The sequence below is a fragment of the Octopus bimaculoides genome, chromosome 23 (genome assembly GCF_046866305.1).
Source record: "Octopus bimaculoides isolate indiv1 chromosome 23, ASM4686630v1, whole genome shotgun sequence".
Taxonomy (NCBI): Eukaryota; Metazoa; Mollusca; class Cephalopoda; order Octopoda; family Octopodidae; genus Octopus; species Octopus bimaculoides.
In genome coordinates, this window is record NC_142950.1 from 19,342,111 (window position 1) to 19,362,673 (window position 20,563).

A 20,563-nucleotide genomic window follows, 5' to 3' on the forward strand; every position below is an offset into this window, starting at 1 on the left:
TTCGACCCTCCTCAGAAGTGGGGATGGTCATGTCCTGATTTATGCTGGTTATAGTGCTTGCGTTTATGCAATCATGTTCGGTGTTAGTGGTTTCACTGTATTGACCTATGTTATGATTATATATATTTAGGTAGTAGGAATTAAGTTTACTCTTACTGGATGAGGTAACAATAGATTCTATGTTGGGCGGAGAGGAGTAGGATAGTTTCAGAGTAGATTTGTTGAAGATTGAATGATTCTTATAGTGACTCGGGAAGTTAGAGTCTACTATTTGAAAAATGGTTTTGGTTAAGCCCTTAACGTTTAAAGCAAATGGAGGTGTAAGCCAGGGAATCGATCTTCCCCTGCTTTTATTAGGCTATACAAGGGTAGTATAATCCATAGTATTTGTTAGAGGAGGGTTGCGGGACACGTTATTGTTTATGTGTTTGAGTTTCGATTGAATGCTATATGGGTGAGTGCAGGGCAGATGAGAGCATCTCACTCGAGGTCCTTTTAGGTTTCTAGTGGGGGTTTTAGTTTGTCTATCTATAGTGGGAGGGTTTATATAGCCAAAAATAAACCTCTGTACTTAGCTTTTGTTGACATGGAGGAAGCCTTTGACAGGGTCCTCTACTCCCTTATCTGGTGGTCAATGCCAAGGCTAGGGATAGATGAGTGGTTAGTGAAAGCTGTACAAGCCATGTACAGGGATGCTGCCAGTAAGGTGAAGGCTGGTAATTAGTAAAGCAATGAATTCAATGTACAGGTAGGAGTTCACCAAGGTTTATTTCTCAGCCCCCTCTTGTTTATCTTAGTCCTCCAGGCCTTAACAGAGAAATTCAAAACTGGCTGCCCCTGAGAGCTCCTCTATGCTGATGACCTTGTTCTTATAGCTGAATTACTACCTAATCTAGGGAAGAAATTTCAGGTATGGGAGTAAGGCTTGGAATCTAAGGCATTTGAGTTAATCTAGCAAAAAGCAAAGTCCTAGTAAGCAGGAAAACAGACAAATCACAAGTCCCTTCAGGGAGATGCCCCTGCTCAATATGTAAGAAAGTTGTTGGTAGAAACTCCATACATTGTACCCAGTGCAAACTTTGGACACAAAAGAGGTGTAGTGGTATCACAGGAAGGTTAATGGAGAAAATAGTCTTTGCAGGTGGCAAATATGCAGGTACAATAAGCACTAAAAATGCACAGACAATAGACTCCCTTAAATGCTCAGGCAGATCATTAGAAATATAAGACAGCTTCTGTTACCTGGAGACCAGGTTAGCAGTGGAGGAGGAAGTTCTGAAAGTATAGTTGCTAGAATAAGAGCAGGCTGGACAAAGTTCAGAGAGCTTCCACCTTTGTTGGGGACTAAGGGCCTCTCCCTCAGAGTGAAAAGCAGGTTGTATGATACCTGAGTACATACAGCTATGCTAAATGGCAGTGAAACATGGGCTTTGACTACAGAGGACTTGCAAAGGTATGAAGGAAATGAAGCTAGCATGCTCTGCTGGATGGGTAAATGTCAGTGTGCATGCACGACAAAGTGTAAATGATTTAAGAGGAAAACTAGGTATAAGAGGCATCAGATGTTGTGTGCAAGAGAGAAGACTGCACTGGTTTAGTCATGTGATGCATATGGATGAGGATAGCTGCTTAAAGAAGTGCCAAGCTCTACTTGGGAAGGGAACCTGTGGAAGGGGTAGACCCAGGAAGATGTGGGATGAAGTAGTGAGAAAGGTTCTTTGGACTCTGGACCTCAGTGAGGAAATGACAAGGGACCAAGAGTTGTGGCAATTTGCTGTGTTGAAAAGACATGCCAAGTTAAGTAAAATTCTTTCATACATACAGGTTTTTCCTTTGCTGGTGCCACATAAAATGCATTTGTGCTGGTGTTGCATAAATGTACCCTTGCTGGTGGCACATAAAAAACACCCAGCTCATTCTGTAAAGTGGTTGATGTTAGGAAGGGTTTCCAGCCATAGAAACCATACCACAGCATACAACTGGAGCCTGGACAGCTCCATGTCAAACTGTCTGATCCAAGCCAGCATGGAGAATGGATGTTAAATGATGATGATGATGATTGGAAGCAACAGAGTGACTCAAGGGCTGAGAGTATATAAATCTACAACTCTTCAATCTTGCATCACCATACCTATATATATATATATATATATATATATATATATATATATATATATATATATATATATATAAAAACAAATAGTAAATGAGTATATGCATATATACGTACAGGTATGTGCATACCGACATCCACCTGTATGTATAGGTGCATATCTGGGTACAGGACATTGCAAACAAACGTAGACGAGAACACACGAGCCACATAGAGAACATTCTACTTCATCAGCCACCCACGTTTTAACACCAGCGTTTCGACGAGCTTGGGCAGGACGTATCGCTAAAACGGCTCGTCCCATGGATCGCAGATTAAATTTGTATACGCAAATTAAATCTAGCCATGGAGGAATGTAGTGGAGGACATAAAATAAGACAGGAAAACAAACAGAAAAGTGGTGCGTGCGTTGCTTGGCGAAAGCCAAGGAAGGAAAGGATTATTGACCGGAAGTATGTGACCATGCCGGTGTAAAGGGAAGAGAGAGAAACAGAGGGAGGAAGTAGAAGAATAGGTGAGCAACGAGAGGAAAAGAGAAAGAGAGGAAAAACGAGGGGGAAAAAGAGATACGTAGTAGTAACAGAGGAAGAACGAGAGGGGTAAAGCGAGATACGTAGTAGTACAGAGAACACACGAGCCACATAGAGAACATTCTCCTTCATCAGCCACCCACGTTTTAACACCGGCGTTTCGACGAGCTTGGGCAGGACGCATCGCTAAAACGGCTCGTCCCATGGATCGCAGATTAAATTTGTATACGCAAATTAAATCTAGCCATGGAGGAATGTAGTGGCGGACAAATATATATATATATATATATATAGGTATAAGTTAGAATTGTTTAAACATTCAAGGGATAGGCTAGAAGTATTTAATCAACCAGGGGATAATTAAGTCCGAAGGCGCTCCTGGAGATTACCTGTGTGGGTACCGTGTTTGTTAGAAGGTATCCAGAGGCAGGTAATTTATCGTGTAAACCGCAGTTTATAAGTATAATCATGTAGAGAATGGAGAAACAAACATAATCTCCACATAATTAAATCAATGGCTAACTAGCGCAATTGACCTGCTTCTTTCTGTGTTTGTTTCTCCATTCTCTACATGATTGTGTGTGTGTGTATATATATATATATATATATATATATATATATATATATATAAATGGAACAAAAATGCAATAGAGGGCATTAAAACGTTTGGACAGATAGACGACTGAAAGGCAGACAAGCGAAACAACAATTAGATGGACAGGCAAAAAAAAATGACGGGTCATTCATGGCTTTCTTTCTTCAGTCAAGTATCAGAAGTCACAACCATTTTGGGCAGTTACACTTGAGATGGTTCGATCTGGTTGTCTCCAAAAAAAGTCTAATCTAAGAGCATTAGACCCCTTTGTAAGAAAGCTAGTGAATGTGTATGGCAACAAAGAGAAAAAAAAAATGAAGAACATGGTACAGAATTATGAATACAAACAAGAAATAACAGGCAATACATTTATGCATGTGTGTGTGTGTGGGGGGTCTTTTACAACTTGACAACCAGTGTGATTTAGACATCCACTAGACAGATTCCAATAGAATAAGTACCAAAAATGCATAAGTACTGAGGTCAATTTGTTTGATTAAAACCCTTCAAGAAGCTGCCCCAGCATAGCTACAGTTCAACGACAGTAACCAGTAAAAGAATCATTATCTTAATTTTTAACATCAGTACAATGATTCTCTTACCACCAATCTGGAGACTCCAGAAAAGGTTCTGCCAACATAAAGAAAACCAATACACGGTCATTATGTTAATGTTGATTTTGAGTTTGTGAAAAGATGTAGCCTAATGGCAGTGTGTTGACTCCTCAAGCACGAGACTTCATTTTACAATGCTCCAGTCTACTCAGCTGTAAATGAGCACCAGCTGAATACTGATGCAGCTCTCTCTCTCCTCTCCTATCTCTCTCTCTCTCTTCCTCTCTCCTTCTCTCCTTCTTTCTCACCCTATCACGGCTTCAAAGGTGAGAGGGTCGGAAGTGTGCTTATATCAGCTGTTTAGATGACTAGACAGGCATGTAAAACAACTGGCAAAAGTGTAGTAGAAGCTATCAGGCAATGCTCACAACAAAAAGCTAAACTTTTTATGATGTGGAAAGCATGTGATTAGTTGTTATGAACAATCTTGAATTCGTTATTCTCATTAAAAGGATCCAAATTAAGACATTTATATACACAAAACTGTGTTACTTCATCTGATGCATCATGTAATATATAATTAACCTTGGCGCCCAATTCTCATTAATTTTACCATGCTAGATATTGGTTTTTAATATTCAATACGGGGTCTCAAATGTAAGAAGCACATGTGTAAATGTAGAAGTACGTGGGTAGAGATGTGTGTGTGTGTGTGAAAGTGGATATATGTGGTGGTGGTGGGTGGGGGGGGGTAATACTACTGGATTACATTCATGCTTCTCTTAGCAGGAATACTAACATATCTGAGATGAAATAACAGTAATTAGTAAAATGAAACTGACATGTGGACTTGGTTCTTAAGAATATTGGTAAACCATTTCTATGAAAACGTCCGTTAAGTACAAAAATAACAAGCCTGATATAGTTTTTAGGGAGCAGATTATATACATACATACATGCATACACTCACACACACACACACACACATATATATGAATGTATATATATATTTATGTACTGTTAAAGGAGTCAATTGTACTTCTAGTGTGAAAGTAAATTTTCTTAAAATCAACAAGAAGGAAGATATTTATGACTGACTTTTTTTTTAAATCCCTTAGTCATGAAGAATGGCAGGGGACAGGCAAAACCCGTAAATTTTTCCACGGATTCCAAGATTGGTAGAAGGGAAAGAGGGATTGCAGGAAGGAAGGAAGGAAGGAAGGATGGATGGATGGATGGATGAATGGATGGATGAATGGATGGATGGATGGATGGTGAGAGAGGAACAAAGGAAGGAAGGAAGTTCTGAAACCCAGTGCTTTGCCTGAATGCTTGCAACAGAGTGGACTGCTCCTCCAATGGCACACAAGGAGCAAAAGGCACCGAGGTGGTGATGATGTTAAATTGGATGATGGATTAAGTCTCCCTCTGACATAGGCCACGGTGGGATTTGAACTCAGAACTCAAAGATTCAGATCAAATACTCCAAAGCATCACACCCTCAACAGTTTCTCCAGTTTTAGTTAAATGTACTTCTTGTCACTAACCCTCACCTGTTTCCAAGTCAGGTAATATTTCCCCATGACAAGATACATCTAAGAAGATTAGAAACAAAGGACACTGCTTACATGACAGTGACACTTGCTTACCACTATCACATGATGTCAAGGTAAAGAGACAGTGACACACACATATACAAACACATTCATATATATAACTACCAGGCCATGTGCCTCTGTGTGTGTGTATGTGTGTGTATCTATCTATCTATCTATCTTTCTATCTGTGTATATAGAAATATATATATGTATGTATGTGCGTTTTTTCAGTGTTTACAAATATAACATGGAAAAAATAAATAAACAGTTACCAGGGTAGCAAAAATTAACAAAGATGTAACAATCTATTTATAAAGGTAGAAACTCCAGGTTAAGGTGAAATGTTTTGTATAATTTAGATAAATAAATAAACGGAGTTAAACGCTGATGTTATTCAAATTCTTTTACTTCCGACATATGTTTCAAAGACAACATTGGTATTATTCCAGGAATAAAATGGTGTAAAACAATGCAATCTTCTCATCAAGGAAAGAAAGAAACCAAACACATCAACAAGACATTTTAACAGAATTCCATTTCTGTTAAAATGTCTTATTGATGTGTTTGGTTTCTTTCTTTTCCTGAGGAGAAGATTGCATTATTTTACACCATTTTATTCCTTCTGAAATAATACCAATGCTGTCTTCGAAACATATGTTGGAAGTAAAAGAATTTGAATAACACCTGCATTTAACTCCATTTATTTATTTATTTCTCTCTCTCTCTCTCTCTCTCTCTATATATATATATATATATATATATATATACACAGAGATCTTTAGTTATTATCAGTGTATTTTGGGGATGTAAATAAGAGTTTTGACTGTTATTTCCAGCAGGTAGACATACATAGTATGTCCTTTGATTAATTTAAGTTTTATATATATATATATATATATATATATATATATATATATAATCCAAATAACAAGACAAAGAAAGAGTTTAGCACATCTTTAATGACTAAATGATTAGTTACAATTGTTTCAGTATCACTCTATTTTTAATGCCATTGGACACAAAAGTTTCATGTGGAAAGTTACATAATATTTGCAGTTTTATACATTACATTGGCACTTCACTAATGAGCATCAAAAGGTGCACGCTTACATTGTGCAACTGTCAAGCATTGTACGTTACTTATATTGGGAGGAAACAATAACTATAGAATCAGAATAAAAATGGTGAAACAGCAGACACAATCTAGACAACAGTAATACCAGATCAAATGATACCTAGATTTTCTACACCAGTAGAATTTGAAGCGTTCTTGAAACTTCAATTCAAGAGTGAAGATAACCTCGAGTGCTGCAATGGAAATTCTCCAATTTTCTAACCTTTCAGGACCACTATATGTATGTATGTATGTATGTATGTACGTCATTATTCAGTTTTATTTCAAGATTTCTTGCCAACAGAGAAAGAGCTGGTTTCTAACCTAGATCCAAGACTTCTTCATTGGAATTTTAACATCAAGAAATCTTGAAATAAAACTGAACAATGACATACACACATAGAAAATACCTAAGCATGATGATGATGATGATGATGATGATGATGATGATGATGATGATGATGATGATGACGACGACGATGACGACGAAAATTAGAACCCTTGAGTCACAGATAACATGTCAATTTCCCAACATTGAGACCTCACCCCAACATGCCTGCCTTACTGTATGTGATAAACATCTACTAGTGTTTCAATACAACAATACTAAATCTTTCCAACTCCTACTTAATATGCATATGCATACAAACATGCATACATACACACTCATATATGTGTATATATTTCTAAATAATGTCTATGTATTATTTATATAGGTACAGGCGTGTGGCTGCACGGTAAGAATCCGGCTTGCCAACCACATGTTTCCAGGTTCAGTCCCACTGCATGGCACCTTAGGCAAGTGTCTTCTACTATAGCCTCAGGCCAACCAAAGCCTTGTGAGTGGATTTAGTAGACGGAAACTGAAAGAAGCTTGTCATATATATATATATATATATATATATATATATATATATATATATATATATATATATATGTATATATATATATATTTGTTTGGGTATCTGTGTTTGTCCCCCCACCATCACTTGACAACCGAAGTTGGTGCGTTTACGTCCCTGTAACTTAGCGGTTTGGCAAAGGAACTGAGAATAAATACTAGGCTTACAAAGAATAAGTCCTGGATTGATTCATTTGACTAAAAGCGATGCTTCAGCATGGTCATAGTCAAATGACTGAAACATGTAAAAGAATAAAAGAAAGAATATATATATATATGTATGTATATATCATCATCATCATGATATGTATGTATGTATGTATGTATATACATACATACATACATACATACATACATACATACATACATATATATATATATTTATAAATATAATTAAGGGATCAGCAAATATTTGCTTCACCATATACCGAAGTTCAGAAATAGCAGCTAAAAAAGCTGAGAATCCCACAGATAGCATCACTTGTAACTCACTTGTTACTAGTTCATGCTTACACAGTTTGCTAGCATAGTCAAATTTACTACTGGAATACAGTACTGATGAAGGAAATTGATTATTATCAATCATGATCTAGAAACGCGTTTACTGTTAAACATCGGAATTGGTTAGTTTTCATTGTTTTTTCTTCTTGTTTTTGCCTTTGTGAGTTAAAAGTGATGCTATCTGTGGGATTCTCAGCTTTTTTAGCTGCTATTTCTGAACTTCGGTATATGGTGAAGCAAACATTTGCTGATCCCTTAATTATATTTATAAATATATATGAGCTTTTAAATAAGTTCTCCACCAATAATGGTGCTTTCATACCGATGGGCTTGGTAAAAATTGTTAATTGTTAATTGATTTATTAATTAATAAATTGATAATCCTTTACCCTTTTAATTTGTAATAATTATATATATATATATATATATATATATATATATATATATATATATATATATATATATATATATATATATATATATATATATCGTCGTCGTTTAACGTCCCTTTTCCATGCTAGCATGGGTTGGACAATTTGACTGAGGAATGGTGAAACCAGATGGCTGCACCAGGCTCCAATCTTTTACGTGTCACCCGCACGAAGGCCAGTCAGGCGGTACTAGCAACGGCCACGCTCATCTCGCTGGAAAAACCTCATGTGTCACCCGAACAAGAGCCAGTCCAGGGGCACAGGCAACGATCTCGCTCGAAAATCCCACGACAACCCCACGCAAGAGACAGTTCAGGGGCACCGGCAACGATTTCGCTCGAAGAAATTTCATGAGTCACCCGCACAAGAGCCAGTCCAGGGGCACTGGTAGCGATCTCGCGCGAAAAACCTCATGTGTCACCCGCACAAGAGCCAGCTCAGGGGCACTGGCAACGATCCCGCTCGGAAGATTTCATGTGTCGCCCGCACATGAGCCAGTCCAGGGGCACTGGCAACGATCCCGCTCGAAAATCCTACGACGGTCCCACACAAGAGCCAGTTCAGGGGCACTGGCAACGATCCTGCTCGGAAGATTTCATGTGTCACCCGCACAAGAGCCGGTCCAGGGGCACCGGCAACGATCCCGCTCGAAACATTTCATGTGTCACTCACACAAGAGCCAGTCCAGGGGCACCGGCAACGATCCCGCTCGAAAGATTTCATGTGTCACCCGCACATGAGCCAGTCCAGGGGCACTGGTAACGATCTCGCTCGAAAGATTTCATGTGTCGCCCGCACATGAGCCAGTCCAGGGGCACCGGCAACGATCTCGCTCGAAAGATTTCATGTGTCACTCACACAAGAGCCAGTCCAGGGGCACCGGCAACGATCCCGCTCGAAAGATTTCAGGTGTCACCCGCACATGAGCCAGTCCAGGGGCACTGGCAACGATCCCGCTCGGAAGATTTCATGTGTCGCCCGCACATGAGTCAGTTCAGGGGCACTGGCAACGATCTCGCTCGAAAGATATCATGTGTCGCCCGCACATGAGTCAGTTCAGGGGCACTGGCAACGATCCCGCTCGGAAGATTTCATGTGTCACCCGCACAAGAGTTAGTCCAGGGGCACTGGCAACGATCTCGCTCGAAAGATATCATGTGTCACCCGCACATGAGTCAGTTCAGGGGCACTGGCAACGATCCCGCTCAGAAGATTTCATGTGTCACCCGCACAAGAGTCAGTCCAGGGGCACTGGCAACGATCTCGCTCGAAAAACCTCATGTGTCACCCGCACAAGAGCCGGCCCAGGGGCACCGGCAAAGATCTCGCTCGAAAGATTTCATGTGTCGCCCGCACATGAGCCAGTCCAGGGGCACCGGCAACGATCCCGCTCGAAAGATTTCATGTGTCACTCACACAAGAGCCAGTCTAGGGGCACTGGCAACGATCTCGCTCGAAAGATTTCATGTGTCGCCCGCACATGAGCCAGTCCAGGGGCACTGGCAACGATCCCGCTCGAAACATTTCATGTGTCACTCACACAAGAGCCAGTTCAGGGGCACTGGCAACGATCCCGCTCGAAAATCCTACGACGGTCCCACACAAGAGCCAGTTCAGGGGCACTGGCAACGATCCCGCTCGAAAGATTTCATGTGTCGCCCGCACATGAGCCAGTCCAGGGGCACCGGCAACGATCCCGCTCGAAAGATTTCATGTGTCACTTACACAAGAGCCAGTTCAGGGGCACTGGCAACGATCCCGCTCGAAACATTTCATGTGTCACCCGCACAAATTTCATGTGTCGCCCGCACACGAGCCAGCTCAGGGGCACTGGCAACGATCCCACTCAAAACATTTCATGTGTCACCCGCACAAGAGCCAGTCCAGGGGCACTGGCAACGATCTCGCTCGAAAGGTTTCTTGTGTCGCCCGCACATGAGCCAGTCCAGGGGAACCGGCAACGATCTCGATCGAAAAACCTCATGTGTCACCCGCACAAGAGCCAGCCCACGGGCACCGGCAACGATCTCGCTCGAAAGATTTCATGTGTCGCCCGCACATGAGCCAATCTAGGGGCACTGGCAACGATCCTGCTCGAAAGATTTCATGTGTTGCCCGCACATGGGCCAGTCCAGGAGCACTGGCAACGATCTCGCTCGAAAATCCTACGATGGCCCCGCACAAGAGCCAGTTCAGGTGCAAGGCAGCGATCTATTTCTATTTCACTTGCCTCAACAGGTCTTCGCAAGTGGGGTTTAGTGTCCAATTTTAATTTAACTCGATTTCGATTTCACTTGCCTCAAACAGGCCTACGTAGTGGAGTTTAGTGTCCAACTTAACTTGATTTCGATTTCACTTGCCTCAACAGGTCTTCACAAGTGGAATTTAGTGTCCAATGAAGGAAGGAAGGTATGCATAAGTGGACTGGCTGGGCCTTAGATTTAGGTCTCACTTGGCTTGCCGGGTCTTCTCGCGCACAGTATATTTCCAAAGGTCTCGGTCAGAAGTCATCGCCTCGAAGGTCGTGCCTTACCACCTGGGCCTACCTCTTCCACAGGTTCCCTCAACTGCTAAGGTGTGGCACTTTTTCACACAGCTATCCTCATCCATTCTCGCTACATGACCATACCAGCGCAGTCGTCTCTCTTGCACACCACAACTGATGCTTCGTAAGTTCAACTTTTCTCTCAAGGTACTGATACTCTGTCTAGTATGCACACTGACATTACACATCCATCAGAGCATACTGGCTTCATTCCTTGCGAGCCTACACATGTCCTCAGCAGTCACGGCCCATGTTTCACTGCCATGAAATATGGCTGTTCGTACACATGCGTCATACAATCTGCCTTTTACTCTGAGAGAGAGACCCTTTGTCGCCAGCAGAGGTAAGAGCTCTCTGAACTTTGCCCAGGCTATTCTAATTCTAGCAGCTACGCTTTCAGTGCCCCCACCTCCACTGCTAATTTGGTCACCAAGATAGCGGAAGCTATCAACCACTTCTAGTTTTTCTCCCTGGAATGTGGCAGAAGTTGTTTTCTGCACATTCCCAGTATTTATAGCTCCAAAACATCTGCTGCAAACAAAAACTAACTTCCTAGTTAACCTTCTTTTGATATTGCTGCACCTGTTATGTGTCCATAGCTTGCACTGGGTGCATCTTATAGAGTTACTTCCCGCTCCTTTTCTACAGATCGAGCAGGGCCATCTACCCGAAGGGGTTTGTGTTTTGTCTGCCTTCCTACTTATGAGGACTTTGGTTTTAGCTAGGTTGACTCTAAGGCCCTTCGATTCTAGTCCTTGCTTCCATACCTGAAACTTCTCCTCTAATTGTGATATATATATATATATATATATATATATATATATATATATACATATGTATGTGGGTTCAGCCCCACTGCGTGGCATCTTGGGCAAATGTCTTCTACTCTAGCCTTGGGCCGACCAAAGCCTTGCGAGTGGATTTGGTAGATGGAAACTGAAAGAAGCCCGTCGTATATATGTATATATATATGTGTGTGTGTGTGTGTTTGTGTGTCTGTGTATGTCCCATTAGCATTGCTTGACAAACGATGCTGGTGTGTTTATGTCCCCGTCATTAGCGGTTCGGCAAGAGAGACCGATAGAATAAGTACTAGGCTTACAAAGAATAAGTCCCGGAGTCGATTTGCTCGACTAAAGGCGGTGCTCCAGCATGGCCGCAGTCAAATGACTGAAACAAGTAAAAGAGTAAAAGAGTATATATATATATATATATATAAATATATAGATATAGATATATATGTATGTATATATATATTTGTATATATATATATATATATATATATATATTAATATATATATAAGCATATATATGTATACATATATATTTGTATATACATATATATATATATATATATATATATATATATATGTATATACAAATATATATATGTATACATATATATTTGTATATACATATATATATATATATATATATATATATATATATATATATATATATATATATATATATACACACATACATACATACATACATATAGTGTGTGTGTGTGTGTGTGTAATTTCCACTGACAGGAATTACTCAGTTTTTGCCCACTTCCTGAAAAATTTGAATTATTTCCGCCACTAAAGCCTAAAACATTATTCTCAGACAACATCAACATTTAGAATTAACTAATATGGTTTCTTAATACGCAGTTCTATCATCTGCACACACACCCCACTTTATATTGTCATTATTATTATTTCAGAAACCTCATTGTTGTTATTTATTATTATTACGGTGGCTAGCTGGCAGAATAGACTTTGCTTTTCATCCTTTCAGGGTTGGTAAATTAAGTATCAGTGAAACACTGAAGGCTAGTCTCCTCCCCAAAAATTTGAGGCCTTGTACCTTTAGCAGAAGGGATTATTATTATTACTATTGCACAGAATTTTTATCATGCCATGTAAAACACTTAGTGATCTTTCACCTCTATTCATGCTCTGGGGTTGACTTTGCCTTTCTTTCTCGATAAAATAAGTACCAGTTGAATACTGGGAGTTAATTTAATCAACTTACCCTTCCCCAAATTGCTGGCCTTGTGCCAAATTTGAAACCATCATTACCATTATTATTATTAAGAGAGCTGTGCATGCCATCAAAATGATACTGGGGTACAAATATACAAAGCCCAATTTCCCTATCATGACTACTTGTGTGATAAGGTACACCAGGCACATGCGTCACAACCATATGTGCATGATATGATTGTCTCATATCAAGATAAACTGTGCATAACTTTGCAGGTGATCCAGTTAAAATTTTTTGCAGGTCAAGTAGCCCATCTTGCTCAAAAGGTCTCTGAATAAGGTCTGTTTAAGGATGATGAATGAAACACCCATGCTTCCAGAGGTGAATTATTCAAATCCAAAAGAATTCCTCTCAACACATGGCTAAGATGTTTCCCCAACTACTCCTGCTCATGGTGCACATATCATCAGCCACTAAGGGACATGCTCAACTGGTTATGGTCAAACAACTGACAAGCAAATTTGTGGTATTGAGCAGAATATTTGCTGTAGCCCGTCTTTTATACCAAGAAAAAACATGTACATGATAGCACATTATTGTTGTTACTATTATTAAAAAGAATGGTAAATGGTAGAATCTGTTGAGCAATGGAAAATTTTGTTATTTTCTTTTACAACTTGAGTTCAAATTCTATCAAGTTCAACATTGTCTTTCACTATTGAGGGGTTGTTAAAATAATAAATCAGTTAGGTACTGGGGTCAGTTAAGTCATCTGTACTTCTCAGGACAGAATTTTGGTCAGGTGTCACTGTGAGAAGTCATTATTGTTAATGCTATCAGGGGGGGGGGGGGCAAATACAGGGAGAAATGGCAAAACATAAAAGGAAAAGATCCTCACCACCATCATCATCATCATCATCATCATCATCATCATCATCATCATCATCATCATCATCAACAGGAGCACCATATCATCATTACCATTGCTATCATCACCCTTGTTACCAACATTATTGTCTTAATTATCACAGTTGTCGTCGTCATCATCTTTATTTGCGATTTGAGATTTCCGAGAAATGACACTCATCACAACCGCCACCACCACCATCATAATTATCATCACCATTATTTAAGCTTTCCAAGGAGTGACTGTCACCACCACTGCCACCACCTCCACCACCTACCACCCTTCAAATCCACACCATATTTCCTGTGATTCATACCAGTTGTTCCCCAGGGAGAAAAGAAACTATAACAGAAATCTTATACACATTTCTCACATTAAGAACATGACAAAGAAACAAACTCCTGATAATGTATGTACATATGTATGTATATATATATATCTATGAATTTATATGTACATGTATGTGTGTGTGGTGTATGTATGTTTGTATGAGAGCGTGTGTGTATGTATGAACATATGCATTTATATATGCATATGTGTGTGTGTATGTATATATATATGTATATACATATGTGTATGTGTATATATATATATATATATATGTGTATGTGTATATATATATATATATGTGTGTGTGTGTGTGTGTGTGTGTGTGTGTGTGTGTGTGTGTGTGTGTGTGTGTGTGTGTGTGTGTATATATATTTGTATTTTTTTATTTGTTTCAGTCATTTGACTGCGGCCATGCTGGAGCACCACCTTTAGTCAAGCAAATCAACTGCAGGACTTATTCTTTGTAATCCTAGTACTTATTCTATCGGTCTCTTTTGCCAAACTGCTAAGTTATTGAGATGTAAACACACCAGCATCGGTTGTCAACAAATGTTTGGGGGACAAACACCCACATCTATGTACGACGGGCTTCTTTCAGTCTCCGTCTACCAAATCCACTCACAAGGCTTTGGTTGTCCCAAGGCTATAGTAGAAGACACTTGCCCAAGGTGTCCCGCAGTGGGACTGAACCTAGAACCATGTGGTTAGTAAGCAAGCTACTTACCATACACCCACTCCTGCGCATATATATATGTATATTATATATATGTATATTATATATATATATATATATATATATATATATATATATACACACACACATGTATATATATATATACATACATACATATATTTATGTACATATATTTGTGTTTATATATGTATGATCGTCATCGTTTAACTTTCCATGCTGGCATGGGTTGGATGGTTTGAATGAGGGTTGGCGAGCCAGATGGCTGCACCAGGCTCTAATCTGATCTGGCAGTTTCTACAGCTGGATACCCTTCCTAATGCCAACCACTCCGAGAGTGTAGTAGGTGCTTTTCATGTGCCTCTGGCACGAGGGCCAGTCAAGCAGTACTGGCATCAACCACACTTGAATGGTGCTTTTTATGTGCCACCAGCACAGGACCTGTCAGCTGGACTGGCATCGACCATGCTCAAATGGTGCTTTTTACGTGCCACCAGCATGGGAACCAGTCAGGCAGCACTGACAATGATCACGCTTGAATGGTGCTTCTTACGTGCCACTGGCATGGGTGCCAATCAGGTGGTAGTGTCATCGGTCACAACAATGACTTCACTTGACTCAACAGTTCTTCACAAGCACAGTTTATTGCCCAATTATTGAAGGGTACTCTTAAATAGTTCCAGTTATGCTCACTGGCATAGGCCACAGTTACGGTCTCACTTGACTTGCCGGGTCTTTTCAAGCACAGCATATCTCCAAAGGTGTCAGTCACTTGTCATCACCTCCATGAGGCCCAGCGTTCAAAAGTCATGCTTCACCACCTCATCCCAGGTCTTCCTGGGTCAACCTCTTCCATAGGGTCCCTCTACTGCTAGGGTGTGACACTTTTTCACACAGCTATCCTCATCCATACACAACACATGACCATACCAGCACAGTCGTCTCTTTTGCACTCCACATCTGACGCTTATGTCCAACTCTTCTCTCAGGGCGTTTACACTCTGCCATGCATGCACACTGACATTACACATCCAGTGGAGCATACTAGCTTCATTCCTTGCAAGCTTACGCATGTTCTCAGCAGTCATACAGTCTGCCTTTTACACTGAACAAGAGGCCCTTTGTCACTAGCAAAGGTAGGAGATCTCTGAACTTTGCCCAGGCTATTCTTATTCTAGCAGCTACACTCTCAGAGCATCCATCTCTATTAAGACTTTAGTTTTTGCTAGATTGACTCTAAGGCCCTTCGATACTAGACCTTGCTTCCACACCTGAAACTTCTCCTCTAGTTCTGATAGTGACTCAGCTATTAGAGCAAAGTCATTAGCATAGAGAAGCTCCCAGGGGCATCTTGTCTTGAATTCCTCTGTTATTGCCTGGAGGACTATGATGAATAAGAGGGGAGTTAAGGGCTGATCATTGGTGGACCCCTACCTCTACCCTGAATTCTCCACTCTACTCATTGTCAACCCTCACCTTACTAACAACATCTCTGTACATGGCTTGTACAGCTCTAACTAACCACTCATCTATCCTTAGTTTCCTCATTGACCACGAGATAAGGGATTAGGGGACCCTGTCAAAGGCTTTCTCCATGTCAACAAAACCCAGGTACAGAGTTTTATCTTTGGCTAGGTATTTCTCCTGTAGCTGTCTTATCAGAAATATAGCATCAGTGGTGCTTTTCCCTGGCACAAACCCAAACTGCATCTCGTCTAAACTGACTCTCTCTCTAATTAGTAGGGCTATGGCCCTTTCTGTGACTTTCATTATCTGATCCAACAACTTGATACCTCTGTAATTATGTGTATCTAATGCATCACCTTTACCTTTGAAGCAGTTGACTATGGTGCTGCTACATCAGTCATTGGGTATAACTGCTTCATGTATCACCTGATTGACTATATGGGTGACTAGACTATAGCTGACACTACCAGATATTTTAAGCATCTCTGCAGTGATTCCTGATGGGCCAGGGGCTTTTCTTGTCTTCATACCCTTAATTGCTTTATCTACCAAGGTACTGTCAATTCAGATAACTGGTCCCTCTGTTGGGTCAACATTTGGCAGACTCTCTTTCTCCCATTCATTCTCTTCATTTAGCAATCTTTCATAGTAGTGTCTCCAAGTCTCTCTCTTGGCAGCCTCATTAAATGCAAGTGAGCCATCATCCATGCAGGCACATTTCTCTCCTATGACATCACGATTCTCTCTCGCACACATGAAACACTTCAGTCTTTGGTCCTCACGACGCAGAGCATTGGCAAATTTTTTCTTATCTGCTTCCCCTCTGGCTAAATAAACCTGTCTCCTAGCTCTCCTTCTGGCAGTCTGATACAGTTCCCCGCTACCACCATTCTTCCAGTCCTTCCATGCCTGTTTCTTTTTCCTAATGGCCCTGTCAACTACATTGTTCCACCACCACGTTACTTTGGGTTGAGATGGGACTTTGCAACATCCACACATCTCATCAGTGGCCCTCAACAGGTTGTCCCATAGGAACCTCCAGTTGTCTTCCACATCATGTGATGCTATATCCCCCTTCTATTTTGTTAAAAGCTTTGAGTAATACATCTCTAAATCTCTGTCCATTTGCAGCATCCTTAAGCTTCCAGACCCTTCTTCTCCATGCTGGTCGTCTTCTGGGCATCCATTTAGCCCTGATCCTGAAGTCGCTAATTACTAATCTATGTTGTGGGGTGCATTCTTCACCTGGGAAGAGCAAGTTGGACAACATGCAGGGGGCTTCCATGGCATACATGGAGGCTATGGTTTTGGTTCCTGCAATGAGGAGGGAACCAGGCTGCTGGAGTTCTGCAATGCAAATGATCTTATGGTTTGTAATACTAACTTCAGGAAACCTGGCAGTCACCTACACACCTACCAATCTGGTGGACACATTAGTCAAATTGATTACATCCTCACCAGGAAACAGGTAAGATGTATATATATGTGTGTGTGTGTGTGTGTGTGTGTGTGTGTGTGTGTGTGTGTGTGTGTGTGTGTGTGTGTGTGTGTGTGTGTGTGTGTGTGTGTGTGTGTGTGTGTGTGTGTGTGTGTGTGTGTGTGTGTGCATATATATATATATATATATATATATATATATACACACACTAGCAGTGCATCCTGGCGTTGCATGGGTGTTATGATCTACAAGCACTTTGTATTATTTGCTCCTTTCTTATGGGCGGAATCGGCACTGCTGATATATAGTTAATGGAATAATAGTGTTTGTTTGATAGTGAAGGGTGAAGGTACAATTTGCATGAAAGTGCTTTCTGTTCTTAAGAAGCATTCAAAAACTATGTATTGTTTCATCTATGTATAAAAGAGGATTAATATGATTTTGTCCAGAAATCACGTTTTCAGTATCTAAATTTCCCCCTATACCCACCATAATTTCTTAATTTGTAAATTTTTGGGGAATTTTTTCGTTATCTACGTAGAAAAATAGAGAGATTACGAATCTGGGAAATATATATATATATATATATATATATATATATATATATATATATATATATATATGTATATGTATATATACACGTTTTTTATAGTTTAATTTTTCTTAAAGAAACACTCAATGCCCCTTCCTCCACCTCACCCACCCATCACTTACCAGCTTTCAAAAAGCTAAAATCCAATCTTTCACTGGAAGAAATAACATAATTCACACAAAAGTTTTACTTTGAGTGTGTGTATGTGTCAAAGGAAGTTATTTTATGGCATTCTTTCGTTTGAAGAAGCAAAGTTGTCAACTCAACATAATTTCCGTAAATCGTTTTAATTTCTATATGTGTTGAAGAGAGCAGAAATTGAAACAGAGGATAAAGTGAAAAGGTGACATTTGCTTTGAAGTGAAAGGAGTAAGTAAAAGAGAGGAGAAAATGTAAGATGTACGTGTACATGAAATGGCCGTGCATGCGTGTGAGAGAGAGAGTGAGTGAGTGAGTGAGTGAAGGTGTGTGTTGTGATGTATGAATTTTTTGCATTATCTTTCATACACACGCACATAGCGGAGGTAAAGTATATGCACACCACCCATTTTCGGTGTAACCTTAACCTTAAAGACTGGGAGTGGGTATTCTCTGCCTTCACCTTTAAGTACATATGCATACATCTTTCTTGTGCATGAGAGAGAGAAAGAGAGTGTGTGTGCGTATGTGTGACAATATTTCCTCATAACATATAGAAAATGTATGTCTTTAATGCGATTTTTTTGGTTGTGGCTTATTTTAATACAATATTTATGTGTACATTTTCTTAAATGTTTGCCTGAGTAGAACTCTATGCATACGTGAAACATTGGAAGCAAATCGAAATATTGTCCGAATATGACCTGAAAATTGTGCGAAAAAACGTAGTTGCAGAGGTTATTTTGGTTGTAAAAAAAGAGTTGTTGAGTCAAAAACATAGTTCATTTGGTAGATAGGAAATAAGCAGCTTTCTTTATTATAATACAGATGTGACAAATTCAAAGAAACATTACTTTCATTATTCATACATCGTCACTCTCGTAATGCAACACTTTGTAATTTTGGCTCAAATTGAAAGTGTGAAACTATTTTCATTTTCTAACGAAACCTGCTCGTTGTAGAGAAGTGTATTTGAACTAACTAAAGCTGGTTGTTGAGATAATGTAGAAAATATGTTAATGAAAATAAAGTTTATTTGACATGTGTAATTGATTTGATTGTTGCCTTAACATCAGTTAGCAAGAATAGAAGTCATTTGAAGTTCAAGCGAAACGAAATGTAGTCAATATAGATGCAAAACATACTTTCTGTAGCATAGTTATGCTATAAAAAAAATAGAAAGTCACTAATTTAGCAAAAGTTACTATGCATCATCAATGTAACAAAGTACAGAAAGTCAACATTTATTTTGAACTTGTACTAAATGTTATAAAATTCACGATTGAATATCACGATGAAGAAAGTAAAAGTCCAAGAAAATTCAGAAGGCATAATTCAATTTTTCATGCAAAAATAATTTATTTTACAATTTTGAAACGAACGCCGAACCAAGTGTATAGAAAGGAAGATGCTGTTGTAACGTTAATTTAAAGTATTTGCAGAAGGATGTATGTAGCAAGATATAAATTAATTTGACATAACTACATATTTTTTTTAACTGTGTAATGTTATAGGCTGTAGAATAAATACTGACTAACACAGTAAAAAGGTTGTGCGATGTTGATACTCACAGTGATGAAGAATATAAGGACTGCTAAGAAAACATTATCATGAAACTGGTTAGAAGGAGTGGAATAACATTTCTGTAATTATATTGAAAGAGCTGTGGTTTTCTACTTCGCCAAGTTTCTGAATTTGTTGTAACCAGAATAATTTTTGTTTTTTTTTTCACACATACTTGCGAGTATTGAGTGGTGTTAAATCAGCCAAATTTTCATGTTGGTCTTCAAAGTGAACGCTGTTGTTCGTTTAAAGTCCAGGCCGCAACTAAACTTTCAATATCGGCGCGTTTCACTGTCAGGCGGGAGAAAGTTACATACATAAACTAAGACACACGCACACCTGAAGCCTATCTCTGTCCCTGTGTATGTCGGTCGTCACACACACACACATATGTCAGTCATAGGCCTAACATAGGTAACGAATGCGTGAATACATTCATATAGAAAGTGTGATGGCATTGTCGTTGTGGTGGTGATGTAATATGTCGTTTACGATACATAACTTAAAGAAAAATGACAATGTTAATTTTTTGTAATGCAAATATGTGAATGAAAATATAGTTTAGTTGCTAGCTAAAAGCC